Raw genomic sequence first — 18966 nt, forward strand, 5'->3', positions numbered from 1 at the left:
TAGGTTTAAGTTACAATCAAATTGTGTTTTAATTTTTAACACACTAGTGCAACGGGGACTCCAGAATGACAGAAGGGCTATTTAACTACACGGTATGTACCCAACACTCTGTCAGTGTTCCAGATCCTCTTTAACTCAGCTTTCCTACCATTGCAGCAAAGACGCAGAGATTTTAAAAGCTGAAAACCGAAGGGCAAGTGGAATCCAGTGATTGTGTGTGTGTAAGGAACTTGCCGACCACGTCTTGCACAGCTGGGTGACTTGAAATGCATCAGAGTTACACGAAATGTCTTGGTGCTTTCCTCAAGGACTATGGCAGCAGCTTTAAAACTACTAACAAAAATTACACAGGTCATCTTATCCACAGGCAAGTGGCTTTGTACAACTAGAACATCAACAGTTCTTAAGTTCAAATGAAACTGTCACAAGATAGACATGTATATGTATAGGAAAACTTTAGAAACAGCCATTTATTATTTGGATTAAATGTGTGATTTTTTCTGCATTGCAGAATACACTTCAGTTTACAGCCAGTCTTCACATGAGGAGATTTGCATCACTGCAGTACCCAGTAGTTCATAAATAAAATTCTACTCAATAGGCAGTAACTAGCAGGTTTCATGTCAACAGTCGGTGTTATATAGTTCTCTTCACCAAAGATGAGTCTCTCGGATTTCAGCAATAATTTGACTGGCTCCTTGTAATGCCTTCAGCATGTCAGCTGCTTCTTTCCTATGCTGGGCCATGTCCTCAGATTCGGTCAGGAGATCATCCAATAAGGACGATTTATAAAGTTGTCCTACTAGCTCACTCTGAAGAGTATCTTTCACATGATTAACCAAAAAATGCATTACTGCCTTTGGCACGCTGTCTCGAATATTCTTTCTGACTTGATGAGTTGTTCAATAACCTCACAATCTCTCTGTTCATGGGCAGATAGTTTTCTTGCAACAGGAACTGGCACATCCAGCAGATTGACAGCATGGCCCTTCTGTGGACTTGCTGGCATAAGTGGAATTGGTTTTGATTTTTCTTCAGCTAGTACCTCTTCAGCTTTTGAGGTTTTCAGCATTCCTCACCAGTTGCCAGTTGTTGGTTCTTGACCACTATCTCCAACCCCACCACTTCCAGATGCAACATTTTTAGTTTCTCTTCTGCTGTCCTGAATTAGCTTGCCGTCAGCCTCCGCAGAAGCAGCAGGGGAGGGCTCCTGGGAGGCAGGCACCAAAGCACTTGGAACTTTAGAGGACTTGTCTCGTGATACAGCTGAAGGTAATTCTCTTGCTAGCCTGTTTTTCCTTCATTCCTTTATATTATTGTTCATTAGCCCACAAGCATCAGCGAAGTCAGGATGTTTTGTGTTGATATAAGCCAATTCAATGGCCACCAAGTTATGTACCATTTCATTTGTTACAGGCAGCCTTTTATGGAGAAGACAAGTCACTACTTCACCTATGGCATCATGAAGCTTAGGAAACTGTAATAATTCCTGTGTACTGTAATTGCTACAGTGCTGGATGATCCTTTGCATTTCCTCATGAACCAGTTCTACATAGCGGAGGGTGGGCTCTTCTAGACGTTTGATTTGCTGTTTGACCAATAGCTCAAATGAAACCTCAGGCACAAACAAAGCAGGACGAGGACCAGTAGCATTCCTAATGGCAGTCAAAATATCAATAGTGTTAAGGCCACCTAATGGGTCAACAGATTCTAAGGTTCAGCCAAAAGTCTCATGGAAAATATAACAAATTCTAGCACCACCACATAGCTCTGAAATTTCAATATATTTTGCAGTTCCTTCAATAGTGTTACAATATTCTGTGGCAAATTTGGTAATAAGCTGAAGTAAAGTAGCACTTTTATCATCCACGAGTTCACCGTAGCTGTTCAGAAGAGACTGATACTGAGCAGCTAGAACATTGATTCTGGTCTTCAGCTCTGGTAAGCGGTCTCTGATGTGATGCATCAGTAACCTGTTTAGAGTCCTAGAGAGGTACTTTGTTCTATTTCTATTGGCAAGAGATGGGTATTTCTTTTGAAGAAAAGCATATTCATCACGGATTGAATCAGTTACACTCTTCTTATTGTTAATATCTAGCTGGCTCCTGTTAACCACTCCGATTATTCCAAGTTTGACTGGAATAACCCTTCCCATCAACACATCCATGGCATCAGTACCCGCATCCATGAGATCAAGTTTAGTGATCACAGCGAGGGTTCTTCAGCCATCCGGATCTACCTCTCTTGAAATTTTAAGTGCCTCTGATGTTGCCATATCTGTATTAGCAGCAGTGACAGCGAGGATAATGGAATTGGGATTACTGATGAACCGAAGAATGAGCTCTCTGATTTGAAGCTCAATATCCTTAGGTTGGTCACCTACAGGCACCTTGGTCATTCCTGGCAAATCCACAATTGTCAAATTCACAACGTTGGGAGAAAAAATCTTAAGATAAATTGGTTCAGGACTTACTGCCTTATTATTCCCTGAAATTCTTTCTGTTTCATTTTCAATTTCTTGTCGAATTTCATCAAAATCTGTGTAGAGCTTATTTTTGGTGTGAAGAAATTTACCCCATTCTTCTGCTTCTACCCCGTTTTCTTCTCCTGTTGTTTTGCGTTTGTCTTCTGGTGAGAGATGGACCAGCTGCAGAATCAGAGGTCTCCGAGTGATGATACCAGTACCTCTGGGAAGCAGGTCCCTCCCCACCAGGCTTTCTAGCACTGAGCTCTTCCCACTGCTCTTGGATCACAGGAGACAGGTCCAGTTCCCTGAGAGACAGGGTTCCTATCCCAACTGCTTTGTTCTTTTTTCTGTGTTGTACTACCACTTCTCCAACTTCTCTGTGGTTTCCATTTTTCCCATTAGTGCTCTCCAGTTTCTTGGAGATATACTTCTTTTTTCTCTTCACCAAGTTGTTTTCCAGGTGTCGTCATTCCAGGCCTCATAGAGCGTATATTTTGCTGCTGGTCTCTACTCGATCATTTTCTTTCCTCCCTTCTTATTTTTTTGTTTTTAATGTCTTTCTACTTTTAAAGTTCTTTCCTTCTTACAGTATTTATTGCCTGTTATGGTTGTTTGCTCTTGTATTTCTTCACATTTGCATTCATTTCTAAAATAAATTTTATTTTTAACACTACTGAGTTCTACGTAATTTTGAAATTTTTCTTATGCAAATTAGTTTCTTGAAATACCTTGTCATTATAATATCTTTGTCTTAGTATTTCATGGTTCTCATCTGTTTTGTGGGCATGTCTTTCTGGAGTGCTTTCATAATCTACAGGAAGTCTTGTTTTTCTTTAAAAATTTTTGTCTGAAATTTGAAGATACTCATTTTATATTGCTGATTTTTGAAGGAGGTGGTGGATCTGAATAAATTCTCTAACTTCACACTGTAATACTCCCTCTCAGGGATGGGGTCGTAGCTCAGTGTTAGGGTGTTTGCCTAATGAGTAGGAGGCCCCAGGTTTGATCCTCAGTCCTGCGACCCCACCACGACGATCTGAGGCAGCTGGATGATGTTGGCGCCCACCGTGTTGAAAACGTCCTGGAGCTTGTTGATGACAGGAATCAGCGCCTCCATTACTCCCAAAACACGGAACCCCCGCCCAGCCAGCAGCGGCAATGAATCCACTTTCAGTTTCTCATGCCACAGAAACTACTCGGAATTTACATGTGTGTCCTATTTATTTCACTTAAGAGTATTGCTTCAATGTGCATCCATTTAGAAATAAATGTCTCTAATTTCTCATTCTTCATGGCTGAGTAGTACACCATTTTATAAAAAAAAACACATTTTCTTTATCCGGTCTCCAGTTCATGGGCATTTGGGCTGTTTCCAAGTTTTAGCTATTACAAACTGTGCCACTGTGAACATGGCTGCACATATATCACTGTGGTATGATTCTTTTAATTCTTTTGGGAAGATACTCAGCAGGGAAATAGCTGGGTCAAGTGGGACTTCTAATTCTACTTCTTTGAGATATCTCCATACTGATTTCCATAGTGATTGCATCAGTTTACACTTCCACCTGCAGTAGAGCAGGGTTCCTCATTCCCTACAGTCCCGCCAGCATTTGTTATTAGTTGATTTCATGATAGCAGCCATTCTTTCTGGGGAGAGGTAGATTCTCAGCATTGTTTGCTTTTGCGACTCTCAAATGACCAATGAAATTGAGCATTTTTTCCTATGTTTATTTGCTATTTCTACTTCTTTGAGAAATGACCATTGATTTCAGATGCTCATTTTTTGGATTGGGTTTTTTAATTTGGGAGGTTTGATTTTTTAAAGTTTTTCATATATTTTGGATAGTACACCCTTGTCTAAGGAACAGCTGGTAAAAATATTTTCCAACATTGTGGATTTTCTCTTCACACTGTTGGTGGTTTCTCTTGCTGTGCAGAAGCTTTTTAACAAGAAGAGATCCCACTTTTTAATTCTTTGTGCTAGTTCACGTGCAACTGAGGTTTTGTTCATGAAATCTTTTTTTTTTCCATTAAGTTTATTGGTACATTTTAGGTATAAAATACAGTTACATTTATCATTGGGATCTTGTACCATTACATGAGTATCTTGGTTCTTCCCCCCCCCTTCCCTTGCCCTCCCTTCACCTGCTCCACCCTTCCCTATTTGCAAAGATTTTGTTTCCATTTTTTTCCTTTTCTCATATTTTTTCTTTTCCCTTTTTTCCTTTCCCCTACCCCTCCCACTTCCCCTGCACTTTTAGACCTTTTCTTCCTGTTACACAATATCAATTATACATTTTTAAAATTACAATATCAAGATCTAGGGGACATTAACACAGATTTTACAGAATTTAAAAGGATATAGAAAGCATATTTCAAAAATCTGTTTTGAAATAAATTTGACAACTTCTAAGAAGTACCTTGGAAGAAAAATTAATGAAGCTAACTCTGGAGGCAATATAAAATTTGAATAGCACCTATTAAAGAACGTATATTCTTAGCTTGAAAACCTACCTATATGAAAACAGCAGGCTCATATACATTTTAACTGATAAATTATATCAAACAATAAAAGCAGAAAAAAGAAGGAACACTTCTGCCCTCATTTTAGGAAAACAATATTGTGCTAATCCTAAAATTGGATAAAGATAATAGAAGAAAAAAGTATGAATATAGATAAAAATTTGTTTTTTTTAAAAAAATGTATTAAATTCTTTTATTGGTACATTGTAGGTATACAACACAATTACATTTCTCATTGGGAATTGTACCTTTATATAATGCATCTTGGTTCTTATTTTTTCCCCATTCATAGCCCTCCCTTCACGCCCTCCACCCTTCCCTATTTACAAAGACTTTATTTCCATTTTTTCATTTCTCATCATTTTTTCCTTTCCCTTCTTTCCTTCCCCCTGCCCCTCCCACTACCCCTACCCCTTTGGACCTTTTCTTCCTATTTTACATTATCGATTATTCATTCTAAACATTGGTACATTTTAGGTATACAATATAATGACATTCATCATTGGAAATTTGCACCTTTACATAGTCTCTCTTGGTTCTTATTTTTCACCCTTGCCCAGCCCTCCCTTCAACCCCTCCAGTCCTCCCTATTCACAAAGATTTTGTTCCTATTTTTCCATTTTCTCATATTAATCTCATTCCCTTCTATCCTTTCCCCTAGCCCTCCCACTTCCTTCCCCTTTGCCCCTTTTCTTCCTATTTCACATTACCTATTATACATTTAGTCCTTATTTACACTTTCAGTTTCTCACACCAGAGAAACTATTCGGTATTTACATATCTGTGTCCTATTTATTTCACTTAAGAGTATTGCCTCAATGTGCATCCACTTAGCTATAAATGTCTCTAATTTCTCATTTTTTATGGCTGAGTAGTACTCCATTTTATAAAAAACCCATGTTTTCTTTATCCAGTCTCCAGTTGATGGGCATTTGGGCTGTTTCCAAGTTTTAGCTATTACAAACTGTGATGCTATGAACATGGGTGCACATATATCACTGTGGCATGATTCTTTTAATTCTTTGGGGAAGATCCCCAGCAGTGGAATAGTGGGGTCAAATGGGACTTCCAGTCCTAGTTCTTTGAGGTATCTCCATACTGATTTCCACAGTGCTTGCACCAGTCTCCACTCCCACCAGCAGTGGAGCAGGGTTCCTCTTTCCCCACAGTCCCGCCAGCATTTGTTATTGGTGGATTTCATGATAGCAGCCATTTTTTCTGGAGTGAAGTGGAATCTCAGCATTGTTTTCATTTGCATCTCTCGGAATGACCAGTGATGTTGAACATTTTTTCATGTATTTATTTGCTATTTCTACTTCTTTGTCTGAGAAATGTCTATTCATTTCAGATGCCCATTTTCGGATTGGGTCTTGAAATTTGGGAGATCTGATCTTTTTAAGTTCTTTATAGATTTGAGATAGTAGACCTTTGTCTAAGGAAGAGCAGGTGAAGATTTGTTCCCACATTGTGGGTTGTCTCTTCACACGGCTGGTGGTTTCTCTTGCTGTGCAGAAGCCTTTTAATAAGAAGAGATCCCATTTGTTGATTGTTTATGCTAGTTCACAGGCAACTGAGGTTTTGTTCATAAAATCTTTTCCCACACCAATGTCTTCAAGGGTTCTACCTAACCTCTGTTCCAACTGGTTCAGAGTTTCTATTTTAATATTTAGATCTTTAATCCATTTCAATTTTAGTTGAGTGTATGGTGAGAGATATAGGTCTAGTTTTAATCTTTGGCAAGTTGAAGCCCAGTTTTTCCAGCACCATTTATTAAAGAGGCTATCTTTCCTCCAGTGAGGGTGTTTGGCTCCTTTGTCAAACATGAGATGGCTGAGTGTGTCTGACGTTGTTTCTGCATCTTCTAATCTGTTCCACTGGTCCTCAAGTCTGTTTCTTTGCCAGTACCATGCTGTTTTTATCACAGTAGCTTTGTAGTAGAGTTGCAGGTTGGGGATTGTGATAGCCCCTGCCATGTTTCTGTTACCTAGAATTGCTTTTGCTATTCTGGGTCTGTTCTTGCTCCAAATGAATTTTTGGATTGTTTTCTCGAGGTCTATGAAGCATGCTGCTGGGATCTCAATTGGAATTGCATTAAATCTATATAGCAGTTTTGGAAGTATGGCCATTTTCACTATATTAATCCTTCCTACCCAGGAGCAGGGGATGTCTGTCCATTTTCTGAAATCATCTTCAATCTCTCTTTTCAGAGTGCCATAGTTTTCAGAGAAGAGGTCTTTGATTTCTTTCATTAGGATGATTCCTAGGTATTTCAGTTTTTTGGATGCTATTGTGAAAGGAATTATTTGCCCTATTTCTCTCTCAGTGAGTCTGTCATTGGTGTAGAGGAAAGCTATTGATTTTTGTGTGTTGATGTTGTAACCAGCTACTTGACTGAATTTGGTTATTAAGTCTAGAAGACTTCGGTGTAGTTCTTGGGGTCTTCTATATAGAGTATCATGTCATCTGCAAATAATGACAATTTGACTTCTTCATTACCTATTATTTCTTTCTCTTGTCTAATTGCCGTGGCTAATGTTTCCAGAACTATATTGAACAAGAGTGGTGATAGCGGACATCCTTGTCTTGTTCCTGATTTTAGTGTGAAGGATTTCAGGTTTTGACCATTTAGTATGACATTGGCTGTTGGTTTTTCATAGATGGCTTCTATCAGTTTGAGGTAGAGACCATCTATTCCAATTTTTTATAGGGTTTTTATCATAAATGCATGTTGGATTTTTTCAAATGCTTTTTCTGTGTCTATGGAGATAATCATATGGTTTTTGTCCTTGGCTCTATTGATATAGTGTATTAAATTGATTGATTTTCGTATATTGAACCATCCCTGAATCCCTGGGATGAATCCCACTTGATCAGGGTCTATGATCTTCTTGATGATCTTCTGCATTCTATTTGCCAGTATCTTATTAAGGATTTTTGCATCTATGTTCATTAGTGAGATTGGCCTATAGTTCTCTTTTTTAGTTGGGTCTTTCTCTGCTTTGGGGATGAAGGTGATGCTTGCTTCCAGGAATGAATTTGGGAGTATTGCTTCCCTTTCAATTTCATTGAAGAGTTTAAACAGTAGTGACAATAGTTCCTCTCTAAATGTCTTGTAGAATTCAGCAGTGAACCCATCAGGGCCCAGGCTTTTCTTAGTTGATAAGTTTTTAATTACATTTTCAATTTCATTGGTTGATATTGTGTTGTTCAGAATTTTTAGGTCTTCTTCATTCAACTTTGGTAATTCATATGTATCTAGGAATTTGTCCATTTCTTCTGTGTTGTCCATCTTATTGGTGTGTAGGTTCTGGAAGTAGGTATTGATGATCCTCTGGATTTCTGCTGGGTCTGTTGTCATTTCACCCTTTTCATTTCTAATTGCATGGATTTGGACCTTTTCTTTCCTTTTTCTGACACGGTTGGCTAAAGGTTTGTCAATTTTGTTGATTCTTTTGAAGAACCAACTCTTGGCTTCATTGATTTTTTGTATCGTTCTCTTAGCCTCCATTGCATTGATTTCTCCTCTGATCTTTATAATTTCCTCCCTTCTATGAGCTTTGGGGTTGTCCTGCTCTTCTTTTTCTAGAAGCTTGAGGTGCAGCATCAGGTTGTTTAATTGGGCTCGTTCTGTTTTCCTAATATGCGTATTCACTGCTATGAATTTCCCTGATAAGACTGCTTTCATTGTGTCTCATAGATTCTGATATGTTGTATTGTCATTGTCATTTAATTGAAGGAACTGTCTGATTTCTTCTTTAATTTCCTCTGTGACCCATTGGTTATTCAGAAGTGTGTTGTTCAATTTCCACGTGTTTATAAAATTTTTTTGGTTTGTTTTGCTATGGATCTCCAATTTCACCGCACTATGGTCTGATAATATAGAGGGGATAACTTCAATTCCTTTGCACTTACTTAAACATGTTCTATGTGTGAGTATGTGGTCTATTTTGGAGAATGACCCATGTGCAGCTGAGAAGAATGTGTATTCTGATTTTGTGGGGTGGAAGACTCTGTAAACATCTGTTAAGTTCATTTGTTCAAGAGTTCGATTGAGTTCTAGTGTTTCAGTTCTTATATTTAGTCTAGTTGATCTATCTATTTGTGACAGTGGGGTGTTGAGGTCCCCCATTACAATAGTATTAGTGCATATATGACTTTTCATATCCATTAGTATTTGTTTTATATAGTTGGGTGCACTAGTGTTTGGTGCATAGTTATTTGTGATTGTCATCTCTTCCTCTTGTATTCTTCCCTTTACAAGGATGTAGTGTTCTTCTTCATCTCTCTTAATCAGTGTTGGTTTGAAATCTACTTGATCTGCCAAGAGCATAGCTACTTCTGTTTTTTTTGGGGTTCCTGTTTCATGGAGTATTGCTTTCCACCCTTTAACTTTCAGTCTATGAGTTTCCTTTTGAATGAAGTGTGTTTCTTGTATGCAGCATATTGTTGGATTTTGCTTCTTGACCCATTCTGCCAGTCTATTTCTTTTGATTGGTGAATTGAGACCATTAACGTTGATGGTTATAACTGAAACGTATTGACTTGTCATTGCCATGACTTTTTTTTTTTGTTGGGTTCTCCCCCTTTACATTTAATTTCTTGTCATGCCAGATAGGTTCATTCTGGTTTGCTTCCTGGGGTTGTGATCCTCAATGTCTGTTCCTAGGATATTGTGTAAAATTCTTTGGAGTGCTGGTTTAGTATTCACGAATTTCCTAAGGTGCTCTTTGTCACGAAAGTATCTTATTTCTCTATCCATTTTGAAAGATAGTTTTGCAGGGTACATCAATCTGGGTTGGAGGCTGTTTTCTTTTAGGGCTTGGAATATGTCCTCCAAGCTCTTCTTGCCTTGATGGTTTGTGTTGAGAAGTCTGCTGTGATTGTGATGGGCTTTCCTTTGTATGTGATTTGTTTCTTTTCTCTGACTGCTTGGAGAACTTTGTTCTTCTGTTGAGTTTCTGGAATCTTAACAATTATATGCCTATGTGTAGATTTTTTTTGATCCAGGCTATTTGGAGTCCTATATGCCTCACTTATCTGTATGGCAAGCTCTTTTCCCCTGCTTGGGAAGTTTTCTGCCATTATTTCTGTGAAGAGATTTTTTTATGTCATCTGCACTCTCTCCTGTTTCTTCATTGAGCCCAATCAGTCTTATGTTATTCTTCTTTGCATCATCTAGCAGCTCCTGGATTGATTTCTCTTGTTCCCTTATAATTTTGAAGCAATTTTTCTTTTCCTGGTCACTAATTGCAATCTTATCTTCTATATCTGAAATTCTGTCCTCACATTGGCTCATTCTGCTGTGTAGACTTTCAATGGAGTTTTTCATGTCCTGGAAATCTATTTGCATCTGTTTTATGGATTCCATTTGTTTCTTATTTTGGGATTCCATCATGTTCCTCAGCTCCTCTCTGGATTTATTAATCAAGTCTTGCACTAGGGGCACAATTTCTCCTGTTATCTGAGAAATTATTTCTGATTTCATTTTTCCCAGATCCCCTTTTTGCCAATTCAGTGGGTCTAGGTGGTTGAGTATCAGAGGGTTCCATCTCATTTCCCTTTGGGCTTGCTGTAGGTGATCTGGAAGTCTGTTTTGGGGACTTATTTACCTGTTTTCTCATTTTTACTGGGGTGGGGGGCTCTTAGTGCCTGGACGGATTACCTCCTCTGAGCTGGGTGATGTGGGACAGGGACCGGGAGCAGCGGTATGGATGGTGACCCAAAAGCCCTTTCCTGTGGGCTGGGAACAGCAGGAGGGATGGTGGCCAAGAAGCCCCTTCCTCTCTACCAGGAGCTGTGGGATGTTGGCTCAGAAGCCCCTCCCTCTGGGCCAGGAGTGGTGGGAGGGATGGTGGTCTGGAAACCCCTTCCTCTGGGCCAGGAGCAGTGGGACAGAAGGTGGCCCAAAAGCCCTTTCCTCTGGGCTGGGAGCAGCAGGAGGGATGGTGACCGGGCAGTCCCTTCCTCTGGACCAGGAGCAGTGGGTCAATGGCTCAGAAGCCCCTACCTCTAGGCCGGGAACAGCGGGCCTTGGTAGTACCTTGGTCTGGTCAGTACCTTGGCCTGGTGGTCTGGTGTCCTTTGCGTCTTTGTAGTGTGGAACTAAGTGGCTGCCTGTCTGCAGCGGGGTGATTCAGTGTCTTCCGCGTGACTCAGGACCTCAGTAGAGCATGGGCAGACCTGCCTGTCTGCAGTGGGCTGATTCAACGTGTTCTGTGTGACTCAGGACCTTGAGATAGAAATTTGTTTAACAAAACAAACTCTTAGAAGTCAGATCTGGCAGGATGTAGAAAGTGGTTTTGTTATAGGGATGGCAGTGTTGGTTCAGCATTGGAAGATCCACCCTCAAAAGTCATCATTTTAACAGATGAAAGGAAAAAGCCATATGATCCTTTCAGTAGTTGGAGAGAAAGTATTGGACTAAATTCTACAGCTGTTCATGGTAAAAGCTATCAGGAGACTAGAAGTAGAACAGAACCTTCTCAACAGATTAAAGATATGCACTCCATACTTCCAGCGAGAACCCCTTATATGAATGGAGAAGATACAATGCTTTCTCCTTAAGGTGGGGAACAAGGGCAGATATGCTTACTCTTTATCTGTCCATTAAACTTTGAAACCCAGTCCCCACCAAAATAGTCTGACAATAAAATGATACAATTAGGATAGGATTGGCAAGGTAGAAGCAAAATCTTTATATGTAGATGAAATGATCATCTACAGAGAAAATACTAAGAAATCTCTAGGAACCCCTAGAACTTGTATTTGAAATTAGCAAGATTAGAAAACACAAGGTATGTATAAAAATTCAGGTCTGTGTATACTTGCTATAAATGAATTGGATAGTGAAATTTAGAAGTTATGTAGGAGTACAAAGGACCTAGAAAAGTTAAAAAAAAACAGTGTTGGAAGATGTTTAGTACCTAATTTTAAGACTTCTTCTAAAGCTACAGTAATCAAGGCAGTGTTGGTGTAAGGAAAGACATATAGATCCCTGAAATAAAACAGAGAATCTAGAAATAGAACCACACATATATGGTCTGCTGAGTTTTGAAAGAGTATTTAACATTAGCATTTTATAGAATATAAACTCAATTCAAGAGCCGAGGAAGAGATAATGTTTTCAGCAAATGGCACGAGAACACCTGGTATCCGTATATAAAGAATTAACCTCAACCCTTTATTTTCATACGTGAAAATAACGTGAAGGGATCTATGAACCTAAATATGAAAACCTAAAAGTATAAAACTTTAAGAGGAAATTAAAAGGGAAAATGTTTATGAATTCTGAGTAGGCAAGAACTACCTAGGATGCAAAAGACATGATGTATAAAAGAAAAAAATTGATAAATGAGATTCCATCAAAAGTTAGAACTTTAAATGACATCATTAAAATGAAAAGTAGTCCTTCAACAGACCATATTTATAATGTATATAACCTATGACCAGAATATATAAAGAATTCTTAGAACTTATTAATAGACAACCCAATTAAAAAGTGGACATAAGAAGATGATAAATAGCCAGTATAGCACAAGGAAAGGTGTGCAACTCTAGAATCAGAAAAATACTAATCAGTACAATAACAAGATTAAATTATACACTCATTAGGGAGATGAAGTTAAAAGTTTCAAAAGCCTTGTCATGACTTCTTTTTGTTGGATTCTCCCCCTTTGCATTTAATTTGTCACGCCCAATGGATTCATTTTGCTGGGTTTCCTGGGGTTGTGATCCTCAGTGTCTTTTCCTGGGGTATTGTCTAAAAGTTTTTGGAGTGCTGGTTTGATATTCATGAAGTTCCTGAGGTGGTCTTTATCATCAAAGTATCTTATTTCTCCATCCATTTTGAAAGATAGTTTTGCAGGGTACATCAATCTGGGTTGGAGTCTGTTTTCCTTTAGGCCTTGAAATACATCACTCCAAGCTCTTCTTGCCTTGAGGGTTTGCATTGACAAGTCTGCTGTGATTCTGATGGGCTTTCCTTTGTATGTGATTTGTTTCTTTTCTCTCACTGCTTGTAGCATTTTGTTCTTCTGTTGTATTTCTGGAATACTAACTATTATATGTCTATGTGTAGATTTTTTTTTGATCAAGGCTAGCTGGAGTCCTATATGCCTCACTTATCTGTATGTCAAGTTCTTTTCCCCTCCTTGGGAAGCTTTCTGCCATCACTTCTGTGAACAGTTTTTTTATGTCATCTGCACTCTCTCCTGTTTCTTCATTGACTCCAATCAGTCTTATGTTATTCTTCTTTGAATCATCTAGCAGCTGCTGGATTGATTTCTCATGTTCCTTGACAATTTTATAGCAATTTTTCTTTTCCTGGTCACTATTTGCCATCTTTTCTTCTATATCTGAAATTCTATCCTCACATTGGTTCATTGGTTCATTCTGCTGCACAGACTTTCAATAGAGTTTTTAATCTCTTGGAAATCTGTTCACATCTGTTTTATGAATTCCATTTGTTTCCTATATTGGGATTCCATCATGTTTCTCAGACTCTCTATTTTTTTAATCTGTGTCCTCTCTAGATTTATTAATCATATCTTGCACCTTGAGCAAAATCTTTGCTGTTATCTGAGTAATTATTTCTGATTTCATTTTTCCCAGATCCTCTTTTGTTGCCAGTTCAGAGAGTCCATGTGGTGGAGTATCAGATTGTTCCATCTCATTTCCCTTTGGGGTTGCTGTAGGTGATCTGGAAGTCTGTTTTTGAGGGTTGTTTACGTTTTTTCTCATTTCCACGGTGGGAGGGGGTGCTTCTGGTGCCCACGCAGCTCAGCTTCTCTGCCCTAGGAGCGTGGGATGGTGGCAGGGGAGCTTCCTTCTGGGTGCTGGGACCAGCTTACCTTCTCTGCCCTAGGAGCTTGGGATGGTGGTGGGGGACCTTCCTTCTGGGTGCTGGGATCAGCTGACCTTCTCTGCCCTACAAACTGGGGATGGCAGCAGGGGAGCTTCCTTCTGGGTGCTGGGACCAGCTCAGCTTCTCTCTTGTTCATGAAATCTTTTCTTATGCCAATGTCTTCAAGAGTTCTACCCAACCTCTCTTCCAGCCGGTTTAGTGTTTCTGTTTTGTGTGTGTGTGTTTCTGTTTTAATATTTAGCTCTTTAATCCATTTCAATTTTATTTTAGTGCCTGGTGAGAGATATAGGTCTAGTTTAAATCTTTCGCAACTTGAAACCCAATTTTTCAGCACCATTTATTAAAGAGGCTATCTTTCCTCCAGTGCAGGTGTTTGGCTCCTTTGTCAAAGATGAGGTGGGTGAGTGTGTCTGGAGTTGTTCCTGCATCTTCCAATATGTTCCACTGGTCCACAGGCCTGTTTCTTTGCTACAACCATGCTGTTTTTATCACTGTAGCTTTGTAGTGTAGTTTCAAGTTGGGGATTGTTATACACCCCACCTTGTCTTTGTTGCCTTATATTGCTTTTGCTATTCTAAGTCTCTTCTTGTTCCAAATTAATTTTTGGATTGTTTTCTCAAGGTCTTTGAAGTATGCTGCTGGGATCTCAATTAGAATTGCATTAAATCTATATAGCAGTTTTGGAAGTATGGCATTTTCACTATATTAATCCTTCCTACCCAGGAGCAGGGGATGTCTGTCCATTTTCTGAAATCATTTTCAATCTCTCTTTTCAGAGTGCCATAGTTTTCAGAGAAGAGGTCTTTGATTTCTTTCATTAGGATGATTCCTAGGTATTTCAGTTTTTTGGATGCTATTGTGAAAGGAATTATTTGCCCTATTTCTCTCTCAGTGAGTCTGTCATTGGTGTAGAGGAAAGCTATAGATTTTTGTGTGTTGACCTTGTAACCAGCTACTTGACTGAATTTGGTTATTAAGTCTAGAAGACTTTTGGTGGAGTTCTTGGGGTCTTCTATATAGAGTATCATGTCATCTGCAAATGACACCAATTTGACTTCTTCATTACCTATCTTTATTCCTTTTATTTCTTTCTCTTGTCTAATTGCTATGGGTAATGTTTCCAAAACTATTTTGAACAGGAGTGATGATAGTGGACATCCTTGTCTTGTTCCTGATTTTAGTGTGAAGGATTTCATTTTCTGACCATTTCATATGATATTGGCTGTTGGTTTTTCATAGATGCCTTTTATCAGGTTGAGATAAAGACCATCTATTCCAATTTTCTCTAGGAGTTTTATATGAATGTGTGTGGGATTTTGCCAAATGCCTTTTCTGCATCCACTGAGATGATCATATGGTTTTTGTGCTTGGCTCTATTAATATAGTATATTACACATATTGATTTGCATATGTTGAACCATCCCTGGATCCCTGGAATGAATCCCACTTGGTCAGGGTATATGATCCTCTTGACGATCTTCTGCATTCTATTTGCCAGTATCTTATTAAGGATTTTTGCATCTATGTTCATTAGTGAGGTTGGCCTATAGTTCTCTTTTGGTTGGGTCTTTCTCTGCTTTGGGAATCAAGGTGATGCTTGCTTCCAGGAATCAATTTGGGAGTTTTGCTTCCCTTTCAATTTCTTTGAAGAGTTTAAACAGCGCTGGCAATAGTTCCTCTCTAAATGTCTTGTAGAATTCAGCAGTGAAGCCATCAGGACTAAAGCTTTTCTTAGTTGGTAAGTTTTTAATTATGTTTTCAATTTTGTTGATTAATGTTGGGTTGTTCAGAATTTTTAGGTCTTCTTTGTTCAACTTTGATAATTCAAATGTATCTAGGAATCTGTCCATTTCTTCTGTATTTTCCATCTTATTGCCGAATAGGTTCTGGAAGCAGGTATTGATAATCCTCTGGATTTCTTCTGAGTCCATTGTAATTTCACCCTTTTCCCTCCTATTTGCATGGATTTGGGTCCCTTTTTTTGATAAGGTTGGCTAAGTGTTTGTCAATTTTGTTTATTCATTCGAAGAATCAACTCTTTGCTTCATTGATTTTTTGTATCATTCCCTTAGTCTACATTGCATTGCTTTCTGCTCTAATTTTTATAATTTTCTCCCCTGTATGAGCTTTGAGTTTGTCCTGCTGTTCTTTTTCTAGAAGCTTGAGGTTCAGCATCAGGTTCCTTGTTTGAGTTTGTTCTGTTTTCCTATTATGAGTATTCACTGATATGAATTTCCCTTGTAAGACTGCTTTCATTGTGACCCATAGATTTCAATAGGTTGTATTGACATTGTCATCTAATTGTAGACCTTTCTGATTTCTTCTTTAATTTCCTGTGTGACCCATTGGTTATTCAGAAGTGTGTTCTTCATTTTCCATGTTTATAAAATTCTTGTGGTTTCTTTCACTATTGATCTCCAATTTCATCACACTATGGTCTGATGATATACAGTGGATAACTTCACTTACTTAAATATGTTCTATTAGCAAGTTTGTGGTCTATTTTGGAGGACGATCCATGTGCAGCTGAAAAGAATGTATATTCTGATTTTTGTGGGGTGGAACACTTTGTAAACATCTCTTAACTTCATTTGTTCAAGAGTTTGATTGAGTTCTAGTATTTTATTTTTTATTTTTTGTCTGGTTGATCTATCTATTTGTGATAGGGGGGTATTGAGGTCCCCCACTGCTATTGTACTAATGCTTATTTGATTTTTCATGTCTGTTATTATTTGTTTTATATAGTTGGCCACACTAGTGTTTGGTGCATATATATTTATGATTGTCATCGCTTCATGTTGGATTGTTCTCTTTACAAGGATGTAGTGTCCTTCTTTGTCCCTCTTAATCAGTGTTGATTTGAAATCCATTTGATCTGAAAAGAGGATAGCTACTCCTGCTTGTTTTCAGGTTCCTGTCTCTTGGAATATTGTTTTTCATCCTTTAATTTTCAGTCTGTGAGCTTCTTTTTGAATTAAGTGTGTTTCTTGTATGCAGCTTATTGTTTGATCTTGCTTCTTGACCCATTCTGGCAGTCTGCTTCTTTTGATTGGTGAATTGAGACCATGAACATTGATGGTTATAACTGATAAGTATTGACTTATCCTTGTCATGACTTTTTCTTTTTGTTGGATTTTCCCCATTTGCATTTAATTTCCTGACATGCCTGATGGATTCATTCTACTGGGGTTCCTGGGATTGCGACCCTCATTTTCTTTTCCTAGGATAGTGTTTAAAATATTTTGGAGTGGTGGTTTGGTATTAATGAAGTTCCTCAGGTGCTGTTTCTCAGGAAAGTATCTTATTTCTTCATCAATTTTGAAAGATAATTTTGCAGCGTACATCAATGTGGGTTGGAGGTTGTTTTCTCTAAGGCTTGACATACTGCACTCCAGACTCTTCTTGCCTTGAGGGTTTATGTTGAGAAGTCTGCTGTGATTCTGATGGGTTTTCCTTTGTATTTGATTTGTTTCTTTTCTCTAATTGCTTGTAGAATTTTGTTCTTCTGTTGGAGCTCTGAAATCTTAACCCTGATATGCTACATGTAGATTTTTTTGATCACGGCTAGTTGAAGTCCTATATACTTCCGTCATTTGTATGTCAAGTTTTTTTCCACTAATTGGGAAGTTTTCTGCCATTACTTCTGTGAACCATTTTTTTTTAATGTGGTCTGTACTCTCTTGTATTGTCATTGACTCTGATCAGTCTTATGTTATTCTCCTTGCATCATCTAGCAGCTGCTGGATTAATTTCTCATAGTGCCTTGCTATTTTTAAGAAATCATTCTTTTCCTGGTCACTAATTGCAATCCTGTCTTCTATATCAGAAATTCTGTCCTCACATTTGCTCATTTTGTTGTGTAAATTATCAATGGAGTTTTTAATCTCCTGGAAATCTGTTTGCATCTCTTTTATAGATTTCATTTGTTTCCTATGTTGGGATTCCATCATGTTCCTCAGCTCTTCTATTTTTTTTTGTTATCTGTGTCTGCTCTAGATTTATTAATCATTTCTTGCACTGTGGGCACAATCTTTATTGTTGTCTGTGAAATTATTTCTAATTTCATTTTTTCCAGATCCTCTTTCCTTGCCAGTTCAGGGATCCCAGGAGTTTGATTATCAGACTGTACCATCTAGTTGCCCTTCAAGGTTGCCTTAGGTGAACTGGAAACCTGGTTTTGAGACTCATTTACATGTCTTCTCATTTCAACAGATGCAGCCTGCTGTGCCTTTTTTGAGGCAACTTTTTGGTCACCCAGTGGTCTTTAATTCTCAGCAAGCCACAGTGTGGTCTTTTCTGTGCTGCTCACCATTGCACCGATTTTTGGGTTCAGAGTGGTGGCCTTTTGGATTCCTCTGCTGTCCTGTTGTGTGGACAGGGTTCTGGCTGGGGCCTATGCACACTTGATTGTATCTGTGCATGCCCCTTGCTAGGGCCTGTCCTCCTACACAGCTGTTGTCTAGGAGGGTCTTTAGCTTGGGGCTATGCACCCCAGTCACTGGGCACAGGAACCTAGACCTTTTGGCTAAGGTCTTCATGCACTTACTACTGGTATCAGGGTGGGCCTCTTGCTGTTGCTTGTGCTCCTGTGCAGCTCTTTTCCAGGTGGACCTTTGGGTCCTGTGGGCCCAAGTGGCTGGGCTGGGTTAGAGCACTGGCTGCACCTGCCTGTAGCTAGGCTTCTCTGGTTCACACCACCTTCTCCTGTTTTGCTTTTGAGGCAGGATCTTTCTTTGTAGTTTATGCTGGCCCTGAACTCACTGTGTAAGCAGGCTGGCCTCAAACTCATGGTAATCTTTTTGCCTCAACCTCCTGAGTACTGATTTCTTTTTTGTTGAATTTCTAGTTTTGTTCATGTATTGTTTTCCCAATTTCATTGAGTTGTTTTTTGTTTTCTTGGACCTTACTGAGCTTCCATAAAGTGATTATTTTGAATTCTTTTTTTCTGGCAATTCATTGATCCTTTTTTCTGTGGAGTCAGTTACTAAAGAATTATTGTGTGATGTTTGCAAAAGCAGGCTAGAAGAAGCACAGAACACAGTAAGCAGAGTTTAATCAGTGATTCTGATGTGAGCTCAGAAGAGCAGAATTTTGGAAGAAATACAGACAGTAA

The 18966-nt window shown here is 38.7% G+C and overlaps 1 pseudogene; it reads right to left on the reverse strand.

Annotated features, from left to right (window-relative positions):
• Positions 1-342: 342 nt before the first annotated feature.
• LOC101712251 (dynamin-1-like protein) lies at positions 343-3625 on the reverse strand (annotated as a pseudogene).
• Between the last annotated feature and the right edge of the window lie 15341 nt (positions 3626-18966).

This window comes from Heterocephalus glaber, unplaced genomic scaffold (genome assembly GCF_053883595.1).
Source record: "Heterocephalus glaber isolate CG9 unplaced genomic scaffold, H.glaber_assembly_v1.0 deba00001481, whole genome shotgun sequence".
Lineage (NCBI taxonomy): Eukaryota > Metazoa > Chordata > Mammalia > Rodentia > Bathyergidae > Heterocephalus > Heterocephalus glaber.